Raw genomic sequence first — 10,965 nt, 5'->3', positions numbered from 1 at the left:
ATACCGGAGGAACACCTTGTGCGCTATCAAACATTAAAATGTAACTAGGTGATTATAAAGATGCTCTACAGGTGTCTCCGAAGGTGTTTGTTGGTTTGGCATAGATCGAGAATAGGATTTGTCACTCCGAGTACCGGAGAGGTATCTCTGGGTCCTCTCGGTAATGCACATCACCATAAGCCTTGCAAGCAATGTGACTAATGAGTTAGTTGCCAGATGATGCATTACGGAACGAGTAAAGAGACTTGTCGGTAACGAGATTGAACTAGGTATGATGATACCGATGATCGAATCTCGAGCAAGTAACATACCGATGACAAAGGGAACAACGTATGTTGTTATGTGGTTTGACCGATAAAGATCTTCGTAGAATATGTCGGAGCCAATATGCGCATCCAGGTTCCGCTATTGGTTATTGACCGAAGATGTGTCTCGGTCATGTCTACATAGTTCTCGAACCCGTAGGGTCCGCACGCTTAATGTTCGATGACGATTTGTATTATGAGTTATGTGATTTGATGACCGAAGTTTGTTCAGAGTCCCGGATGAGATAACGGACATGACGAGGAGCCTCGAAATGGTCGAGAGGTAAAGATTCATATATTGGAAGGTTGCATTCGGACATCGGAATGGTTTCGAGTGATTCAGGCATTTTTTTGGAGTACCGGGAGGTTACCGGAACCCCCCAGGAGAAGTATTGGGCCTATTGGGCCTTATTGGAGGAGAGGAGAGAGGCCACGTGAGAGGGGCGCCCCCCTTGCCCAAACCAAATTGGACTAGGGGAGGGGGCCGGTCCCCCTCTTTCCTTCTCCCTCTCTCTCCCTTCCCCTTTTTCCCTCTCCGGTGGAAGGAAGGGGGCGAATCCTACTTGGACTAGGAGTCCAAGTAGGACTCCCCCGATGGCGCACCCCCCTCTAGGGTCGGCCTCCTCCTCCCCCTCCTTTATATACGTGGGGAGGGGGCACCCAAAGGCACAACAGACAATCTCTTAGCCATGTGCGGTGGCCCCCTCCACAGTTTAACACCCCGGTCATATCATCGTAGTGCTTAGGCGAAGCCCTGCGCCGGTAACTTCATCATCACCGTCACCACACCGTCGTGCTGACGAAATTCTCCCTTGTCCTCAACTGGATCAAGAGTTCGAGGGACGTCATTGAGCTGAACGTGTGCTGAACACAGAGGTGTCGTACGTTCGGTGCTTGGATCGGTTGGATCGTGAAGACGTTCGACTACATCAACCGCGTTACTAAACGCTTCCACTTTCGGTCTACGGGGGTACGTGGACACACTCTCCCCGCTCGTTGCTATGCTTCTCCTAGATAGATCTTGCGTGATCGTAGGAATTTTCCTGAAATACTACGTTCCCCAACACTTTCATCATATGATTTTATGACCATGATTTGTTATTATATAACAGTGGGTGAAAAAACGTGGATTATATTGAAGTGGAGGCAACATGTGGTGCATCTCGAAAGTACTACTAATCCAAACTTGATCAAGTTTTGATTAGTAGTACTTTCGACATGCACCACATGTTGCCTTCACTTGAATCTAATCCATGTTCATTTCACCCACTGATATATATATATTAACTCATCATGCTCATATAACAACTTAGCATCATGCATCATCATAATAATAAATAACTCATCATTGGTATCATAATAACAACTTGTACTCATCATCATCATACAACTTCTACTCGTTATCATAATAACAAGTCATACTCATCATCATCATAGTCATCTAACCAACCCTACTTAATTGTTCTTAGCACATGATTATGAGTATTAGCTATGACCTAACTACCCTCTGTCTAAGGTAAAATAGAATAAAACAAGATGGGACCTGACTCTCCATTATGGAGAATGGAGACTATCCTGTCTCCAATTCTTGCGCTTCGCACAATGTTGGTTCCAAGTAGCTCCGTACGATAGTCCATACATTTTTCCATCCTTTGATTGTCATGTCTTCATCGGTTTTAGAAATCCGGTATGAACACATCAAGGTGACCTTTCGTAAGCATGAGATCAGGCACACAATCCTTCAGGATTTTCCGTCGAAAAACATAGTAATAACGTCGTAGTTAGCAATGTAGTTTAGCTTTAGAAGAATTTATGCAAAAGAGGCACAGATGTTGTAATAGTAAAAAAATCTTACCATGCCATCTCCATAGATGTTACCGTAGTTCAACACGTGCACTAGTGGCACGTATTGACCATAATGTGCAGGAGTTTGATAAATGATATTGTAATTCTCAACATCATTAATAAATGAGATCAGATGATCTTTCTCCTGATAAGTTAATTGTGCGCCATCGGTGTAGTAGGTTCTGTCTACCATATTCCGTACATTCTTTGAAGAATGAAAATAAGCTATCAATGGAAATAAGTTGTCAATGATTTTGAAATAAACAATATAAATTACTTAATAACTATGTTTGAGAAACTAACATAGCGGTAGAATAGGAAGCGTATCAACAAGGACCCAAATGTCCATATTATCTCGGTCGATGTTAGGATCACCAAGATCGAAGGTGACAAGGATAACCTCGTGAAAATCATACATCTTGCAAGGTGCTTCCCAATTCGTGCAACCAAAATGGGATACACTCTCAGAATTGTATAGATTTATAGCTAAATCAACACCATGATGGGTCCTTAGGTGAACTATGTTTGTTTCCATACTTTCATGATCTTCGAAATCCATCCTCTCCAAGACATAGCGTCTTGCATGGTGTCGGTGTCAAAACCGGCGGATCTCGGGTAGGGGGTCCTGAACTGTGCGTCTAAGGTTGATGGTAACAGGAGGCAGGGGACACGATGTTTACCCAGGTTCGGGCCCTCTCTATGGAGGTAATACCCTACTTCCTGCTTGATTGATCTTGATGAATATGAGTATTACAAGAGTTGATCTACCACGAGATCGTAATGGGTAAACCCTAGAGGCCTAGCTTGTATGACTATGATAATGAGTATCCGCCTATCTGGACTATGCTCTCCGGTTTACATAGACACCGGAGAGATATAGGTTACATGGAGTCGGTTACATAAAAAGGAATATACATAATTGATCGCCAAGCTTGCCTTCCACGCCAAGGAGAGTCCTGTCCGGACACGGGTGTGGTCTTCGGTCTTCACATCTTCATGGCCCATCAGTCTGTCGCGCAGATTTGTCTCCGGCATTGCAAGGCGGGTTCCCCTTTCCGAACTCCAAAATAGTCTTCAGATGTGATGATTATATCCAAACATGTGTACATGACCGCAGATAATATAATATTTCACGAATCCGATCCGCTGACAATCTTTTGGTAATATGACGTCACGTCTGCCCGGTCATTATTTTCGAACCGTTGGCTAGCCCGCCATCCCACGTCTTGAGACGCGGTTTTATTGGCACGTCTTGTCAGAGCAGAGATCGTGTCCCCTTATCGCAGGATCCCCATCAATACGTTCGTGGGTAACCCAACCGTCCCTTGGGTACAACCCCTCGGGGATAGGCAAGTTTTGAGGCCCAGGAGGAGACGCTCGATATTCGTGGTCTTTATATAGGGATACGGACCCGTCTTTTTCTCTCACGCTTGCTTCTTCCTCAACCCTTGCAACCTCGAGTTCCAACCCTTGGGTTCCAATCACCACTATCTCCGATCATGTCCGGATCCAGCCGTCAAGGCCGGTGGGTGGCTTCTTCTGTCACAGAGGAGGATATTGCGAAGCTTCGCGCAGCGAGGTATCTAACCTCAGAAATCCTCCATCGGCTTCCTGCTAAGGGGTAGGTTATTCCTACTCCCAGATTTGGCGAGAGGGTAGTATTCGTGTCCCACCTCCTCCACAGGTTAGGGTTCGCGCTTAACCCCTTCGTCCGGGGGCTCATGTTCTATTATGGGCTAGATTTTCACGATCTGGCCCCGGACTCCATTCTTCTCATCTCGACATTTATCATCACGTGTGAGGCCTTTCTCCGGACTCCTCCGCACTTTGGTTTGTGGCTCAAGACATTTGACGTGAGGCCGCAAGTGATAGAGGGGGACCAGACAGAGTGCGGCAGCGCCACAATAGGCAAGCTTGCTAGTGCGGTTTGGTTCAAAGGATCTTTTGCAGAGTCTTCCGACCTATGGCAGCAGGGGTGGTTCTATATCAACGAGCCGCGTGGCTCCAGGTGGGCGGCTGCGCCTGCGTTCCGACCCGACCCTCCAATTCGGCTTGCTTCATGGATCAATAAGGGATTGGACTGGGGATCAGTCAATGAAGTGCATACTCTCCAGAGTCGCCTCCGAAGCCTTGCCGAGAAGGGCATCGATCTTGTCAACGTTGTTCAAGTAATGCTAGTCCGCCGGACCCTGCCATGCCAGCAGCGGCCACTCCGCATGTGGGCATTTAATCCAGAAGGGCGCTGGACTCTTCAACACTTCTTCGGCACTACGCACGAAGGAATGTGGAAATTACATTTCGGGGAACGAGAGCAATGGCTGGACACCACCGAAGATATCGGCCTTGACTGCAATCATCCGGACACTTTGGTAAGTATTCAATTTCTGAACACCTTTTATTCAAGCATCCCTTGACTAGATACTGAACAAACCGTCCCTATACAGGACTGGATAAAGAAAGCGGTACTAATCTGGTGTCCGGCGCCCCTTCCTGAAGACTCAGCAAACGCCCTGCTCATGAGGATGCTGGCTCCGACACCGTACCAGGTGTCTGTAGAGGAGGGCGAGAACAGGGAGGCCAGAGGTGACCCCCACCCCGGAAATAGATTAGACACCGTGTTCGGGGAAACCGAAACTCCTTTGCCCAAGGGAAAAGGTGCAGAAGAAGTGGATGTCCCGTCTTCCCATGGTAAGAAGAGGTCCGCCTCCGAAGATCAGGAGGGGAAGCCTTCCAAGAGAGGCAAAATGCCATTGTCGGGCGGCTTGGGCCGGGCAAGCAGTGTTGCCGTGCGGCTTTATGATGAGGACAAGCCTCCGGTCAAACCGTAAGTGAAGCAGGGTGCTTTAAACATACCTCATACCTTTCCTATTACCGAAGTAATCATCCGATATATGTACATCCTCGCAGGTTAACGCCCAGTGTTCCTCAACCATCCTGTTCCTCGGGAGATCTTCTTCCAGAAATGATGGAGAGTGGTACGCTTTCTCCGGCCTCCTCGCCCAACAGGGCGGACGATTTTGAGATATCGTCCCGGAGGGCTTCTCCCGACCGACAAGTAGTGCGGGGAACGAAGAAGGCGTTACCCGAAGGTGGTGCCTCTGTTGCCCAGGGTTCGGAGGTCAAGAATGGCGGCCCTGAACTGTCTGGTTTAGCCGGAGACAATTCTGGAGGCAAGTAAGCGGATTCCTTCAAAGAAAGGCCGTACTCCTGTGGCGGCTTCCGAAGACCCGGGAGCGCCAGAAATGCTGACGGACATGCTACAACAAGCGTCCATCTCGGAGGAACACCGTGCCTTGATTGTTACGGTGGTCGAGAAGGTTCTATCTGCGAAGAGCGGATTGAACGAGGCTTTCATGAGCCTACTAAGAGGTTTCGAGGTTTGTGATGTAATTTTGCCAATTGTAATTTATTGACAGAATGCACCTGTTGTATAGATAGTAGCCCTTGAGACTCGGATTGCATTTCGAAGGAAGCGATCGGAGGATCAAAAAGATATGCTCAGGCACTAACCTTGATTTAATTTGAATACAGGCTGCCTCCCCCTGGTGGTTACCCGAACTATGGAAGTGGCCGAACTGCAGCGAAAGCTGGATATTGCAGGGGATGACATTGCATTGATCAACAGGCGTCTTGACGACTCGCAAGGTATATTTCGAGCATTCCTTACACCGACGTGCTTATAATGTAAGCCTGACATTGAAAAAATTGTATATGGAATATGCATGAATGCAGACGGTGCTGCCGTCGTTGAAGTTCTTCGGGCAGGGCTAGCCCGGGCCAAGGAGCGGGGCCGGTGTAGTAATGCGGCTGCCGAAAAGGCATCGGCTGAGCTAAGAGCCGAACAAGCAGCTCGGCACCAAGATGAGGAGAAGATATCCGCACTGGCGCTCAAATTGAAAAATGCTGCCAGCCGTTGTGAATATCTTGAGAATGAAAATGAAGCCAAGACGGATGAACTTGATAAGGCCTTACGAGTGGCGAGTGAAGCGCGGTCTGAATCCAGGGCGGCTCGTGAGGAGATTCGGCAGGCTAAGGAAATAGCGGCCGGTAAGCCCTTTTTGCTTCAGACTAAGTTCGGCGATACAGACTATGCTCAGCTGAATCAAGTCTGGAGTTCTCCGGATTAATTTTTGAACTTGCCGAAGAGTTCTTCCGATGCGGCGCAGTTTTACCAAGCGCGAGAGGGGTATGCAACGGAGAAGCTTTCCTGGTCACAATTTGGCGCATCAAAGCGCCCTCTGTTGTTGAATGAACAGATGTCCCAATGGGTCGAGCTTCATAGGATGTCCGGCGACGCCATGAAGAACGTCATGATTCGGTTGTGGCCCGATGAGCCTATTCCGAAGAGCTACTTTGGCTTGGTGCAACATCTTGTTGATGCAGTGCCACGTATCGACGTTGTGAAGCGGTCGGCGTGTATTGAAGGTGCACGGATGGCCTTTGCCCGAGTCAAGACATTCTGGGGGAAGATGAAGGCCATCGATGTTGCGGCGAAGAGTCCACCCAAGGGCAAGGATCGTAATGAGCCGGAGCATTATTTTGAAGATGTCCTAGAAGTCGCCCGCTTGATAGAGGGTCAATGCTCGAAAAACATAATGTTCAAGTGAGGTGTATTAGAATTGTAAAAGACAATTTGATAATTAATCTATTTTGATGTTTTGCTCAAAAGCGTGTGCTCCTCCTGTGCAGCCGTTTTGAATATAACTGGAAGTTTTCTAGTCGTCGGCTTCAGCCCCCTCGTAGGAAGTACGGGGGTGTTCGGAAAAGCATTTAATCACTCTTGATCCAACGTCTTGGTCCGTAAACAAGGTGATAATGCAGCGAACCAGGCAATCAGACTATAGGGCGTTAACACTTTCACTTAGCCATAGGAGTTTTATCGTTGGGGCTACGATATAGCCCCTGGTATGTGTACGGCTTACTTTGGTATGGTGCGTTACATATATGACCTGAAAAGGAGGTCCTTCATGTTATACGAAGGAATCATGACAGATTCCTATAAGTCATCGAGTTGTTGACCAGCTCACGCAGCATCATGACAGTCGGTTTTCGGCTTTCTCTACTGAGGTGCTTGACCAGATGAACCGGAAGCACAATCGCAGTAGTTCTCCCTTTACTACCCTAGCCGATAGAGCGGAACGTAAGGTAGCAAGCACAGGAGCCGGGCAACCCAACCATTGACCCATGACATGATTCAGAGCTGATGCATATAAGGCCAAACTCGCGACGCCGAAGTACGCTATAAATCTGTTCGGACTTTGCTGGCGACTCCTTTGTTCCCATACAGAGCCCCTGGCAGGTTATGCCGAGGTGCATCTATGAAACAGCCGCTAGGGCCGTATTCATTGTTGAAAGGATACGAAAGATTAGTTCATATAATGTTTATTGGGATCGGAGCGATAAGCCAATGATTAATTTATATGTATAAAGACCACAACCCCGGCTATTTGACATGCTCAGGGTCGGGGACAGAGGAGAAAAGGCATATTACAGGCTCAAAATAAAGAGTGCGATCTACAAAAAGTTATCTTGGACCTCCTGTCGCACGTCTGCGCCGCCTGTCCTCAGGGAGGGGAACCCTTTACGGCAAGTGGCCCCTAGGTGAGTGTACGGATCCGAACTCTGATAGAGTCAGTTTTAGATGTTGTCCTTTCTGTCACCTGTTTTTCTTTTAGAGATAATAAAGAAATGAATAAAAAGAAAATAGATAAAAACGTTACAGGAATGTTTGCAGGCTTGTCCGTATTGGGCTTCCGCCGATGTCCATGGTATCTTGAGTGCATAGTGGTTATGCGCGGTACAAATATTGCCGGTATATGAGGTGGGCGGCGGAAGCCGGGCTGTTATTTCCGCTTCGGGAGTGGTCGATCCTTGCGGGGAAATTGCCTCTTACCTCCGGTATTTGGTTGGTGACCCTCCCCGTCATTCCTGTCGCCTGGCGGCCTCCTCCCCTTGTGTTCAGCGTTGAGCTTGCCGGCCTACTTGAAGACCCAACAACTTCTGTTGGTATGGTTAGCTGGTTTGTCGGGTGGCCGTGAATCTGGCAAGGTCGGTCCAATATCTTGTCTAGGGTGGATGGTCCGTCTTGGTTTGCCTTAATTGGCTTGTTCTGTTGACCGGGTTTGGGATTACTGAATCCGGCGTTGACTGCTGTGTCGCGTGATCTTTCATTGTTATTGCGACTGTTGTGTTCGCTTCGTCGTGGCTTGCCGTTGCCGTCTCGGATTTCGGAAGTGCCCGGGTCGCTGGCGTTGTTGCTTCTACGAGCGAGCCAGTTGTCTTCTCCCGCGCAAAAGTGAGTCATTAGGGTGGTAAGAGCTGTCATGGATTTGGGTCCTTCCTGACCGAGGTGGCGTGCTAGCCATTCATCCCAGACGCTATGTTTGAAGGCCACAAGGGCTTCCGCGTCCGGACAGTCGACAATTTGGTTGTTTTTGACTGAGAACCTGGTCCAGAGTTCCCTGGCTGACTCCCCGGGCTGCTGGACAATGTGACTTAAGTCATCGGCATCCGGTGGACGGACATATGTTCCTTGGAAGTTGTCTCGAAAGGCGTCTTCCAAATCTTCCCAGCTGCCAATAGAATTTTCTGGCAGACTGTTTAGCCAGTACCGAGCTGGCCCTTTGAGTTTTAGAGGTAGGTATTTAATGGCATGAAGGTCATCTCTGCGAGCCATGTGGATATGAAGGAGGAAGTCCTCAATCCAAACTGCTGGAACTATTGTTCCATCGTATGATTCGATGTTTATGGGTTTGAACCCGTCTGGAAATTCGTGCTTCATTACTTCATCAGTGAAGCAGACAGGGTGTGCGGCTCCTCTATGTTGGGCCACACTGTGATGTACCTCCGATGGATTCCGCTTGCAGTTTTCAGCCTGGGCGAGGTTGGATCTGTTGTGTCCGAATAGGTAACCGTCATCGCCGGTCGAGGCATGTCCCCGCAATCCATAGATCGATCTTGCATGTCCTGCTCTACCATCCAAGGCTTGTTGGATGTCATAAGTACTCCCCCGAGTAGTCTTGTTCTTGCTTTGACTGCGAGGTGGGGTGGTATGGTGTTCAACTTGAGTTGCTGCTTTGCCCGGACCGAATTGTGGCCGACCTTCCGTGTTGTGCGAGGATGGTACGGGCTCCAACGCCTTACCATCGTATTGAGGGAGCCGCCTACACTTCGGGTAGCTTTTGGCTGGGCCACTAAGGCCATATTCTTCGGCGGCCAGGACCTCGGTCCATCTATCATTGAGCAAATCTTGGCTCGCTTGAAGCTGCAGCTGCTTCTTTTTTAGGCTCCTTGCAGTGGCTATTAGCTGGCGTTTGAAGCGCTCCTGCTCGAGAGGTTCCTCAGGCACGATGAAATCCTCGTTGCCAAGGCTCTCCTCTTCCTCGGAGAGCGGAAGATAATTACTATCCTCTGATTCTCCGTATATGGCCTGTTTATTAGGGCTAACTTGCCCGCTTTCCTGTTCCTCCTGTTCGGATTCTTCCTCGACAGGGTCTTCATTGTTTTCGGCATCGTCCGGAGCGTTATCTTCTCTGGTGCCAGTATTGTTTTCTATTGAGTGACATCACTTAGAGCGGGGTCGTTGGCGCTGTTGTTTGGATAGTGTCCCAGGAGGTTTATCCTCAGCTGGATCCTCTTTGTCATCGTCGTGAGCGTCTTTGTGTGTATCTACCATACACATGTCGTACCAGGTGGTCGTCCAACATCTAGTGGATGGTGGGTTTTGGCCTTGTTCTTCGTCGGTGTTGGCGTCCATACCGTCGATGTCCTCGGAGCCGAAATCAAGCGTGTCGGTTGGATCTTCGATAGTGGCTATGAAGTGGTGGCGGGTGGGAAGCAAAATTCTCCATCATCAGCCGCTAGTTCGAACCGGATATAGTTCGGCAACGAGTCACCTACCAAGGATAGTTTTTTTAATGAGTTTAGCATGTTGCCGATGGGCGAGTGCTGGAAGATGTCTGCAGCGCTGAACTCGAAGATCGATGACCGATCAAGTTCGGTATCCGCGGGCTCGCAGGTTTCGGAGCTTATCGCCGGGGACGAGTCCGGAGTTCCGGTGAAGCAGATATCACATGAAGTAGGATCTGTGTGCGGCTCCAACGCCGCGGAATTAGCGGCCTCCATGATGGGGTCGAGCTTCCCATCTTCGGATGGCGCGATCTGCTCTAGATCTAAGGCCAGAGATGTCACAAGAGCTATCTCCTAGATGTGGTCCGACGACAAGCTTAAGCCATGTTCGTCAGGGCGAAGGGGAGCGGTTGCCGCGGTCTCGAATCCGTCGAAGATCAAGTCTCCACGGACGTCCGCGACGTAGTTCAAACTCCCGAATCTGACCTGATGGCCAGGGGCGTAGATTTCAATCTGCTCCAGATGGCCAAGCGAGTTGGCCCGCAGTGCGAAATCGCCAAATACGAAGATCTGTCCGGGGAGAAAGGTTTCCCCTTGGACAGCGTCGCTATGGACGATTGAAGGATCCATTAACCTTTTGAGGACGGCACGGTGGGACTCTCAATGAAAGCACCAACGTCAGTGTGAAAACCGGCGGATTTCGGGTAGGGGGTCCTGAACTGTGCGTCTAAGGTTGATGGTAACAGGAGGGAGGGGACACGATGTTTACCCAGGTTCGGGCCCTCTCTATGGAGGTAATACCCTACTTCCTGCTTGATTGATCTTGATGAATATAAGTATTACAAGAGTTGATCTACCACGAGATCATAATGGCTAAACCCTAGAGGCCTAGCTTGAATGACTATGATAATGAGTATCCGCCTATCCGGACTATGCTCTCCGGTTTATATAGACACCGGAGAGATCT

Source organism: Triticum aestivum, chromosome 3D (genome assembly GCF_018294505.1).
Source record: "Triticum aestivum cultivar Chinese Spring chromosome 3D, IWGSC CS RefSeq v2.1, whole genome shotgun sequence".
Lineage (NCBI taxonomy): Eukaryota > Viridiplantae > Streptophyta > Magnoliopsida > Poales > Poaceae > Triticum > Triticum aestivum.
The sequence above is the reverse complement of the archived record's forward strand: the minus strand, read 5'-3'. Positions refer to the sequence as shown.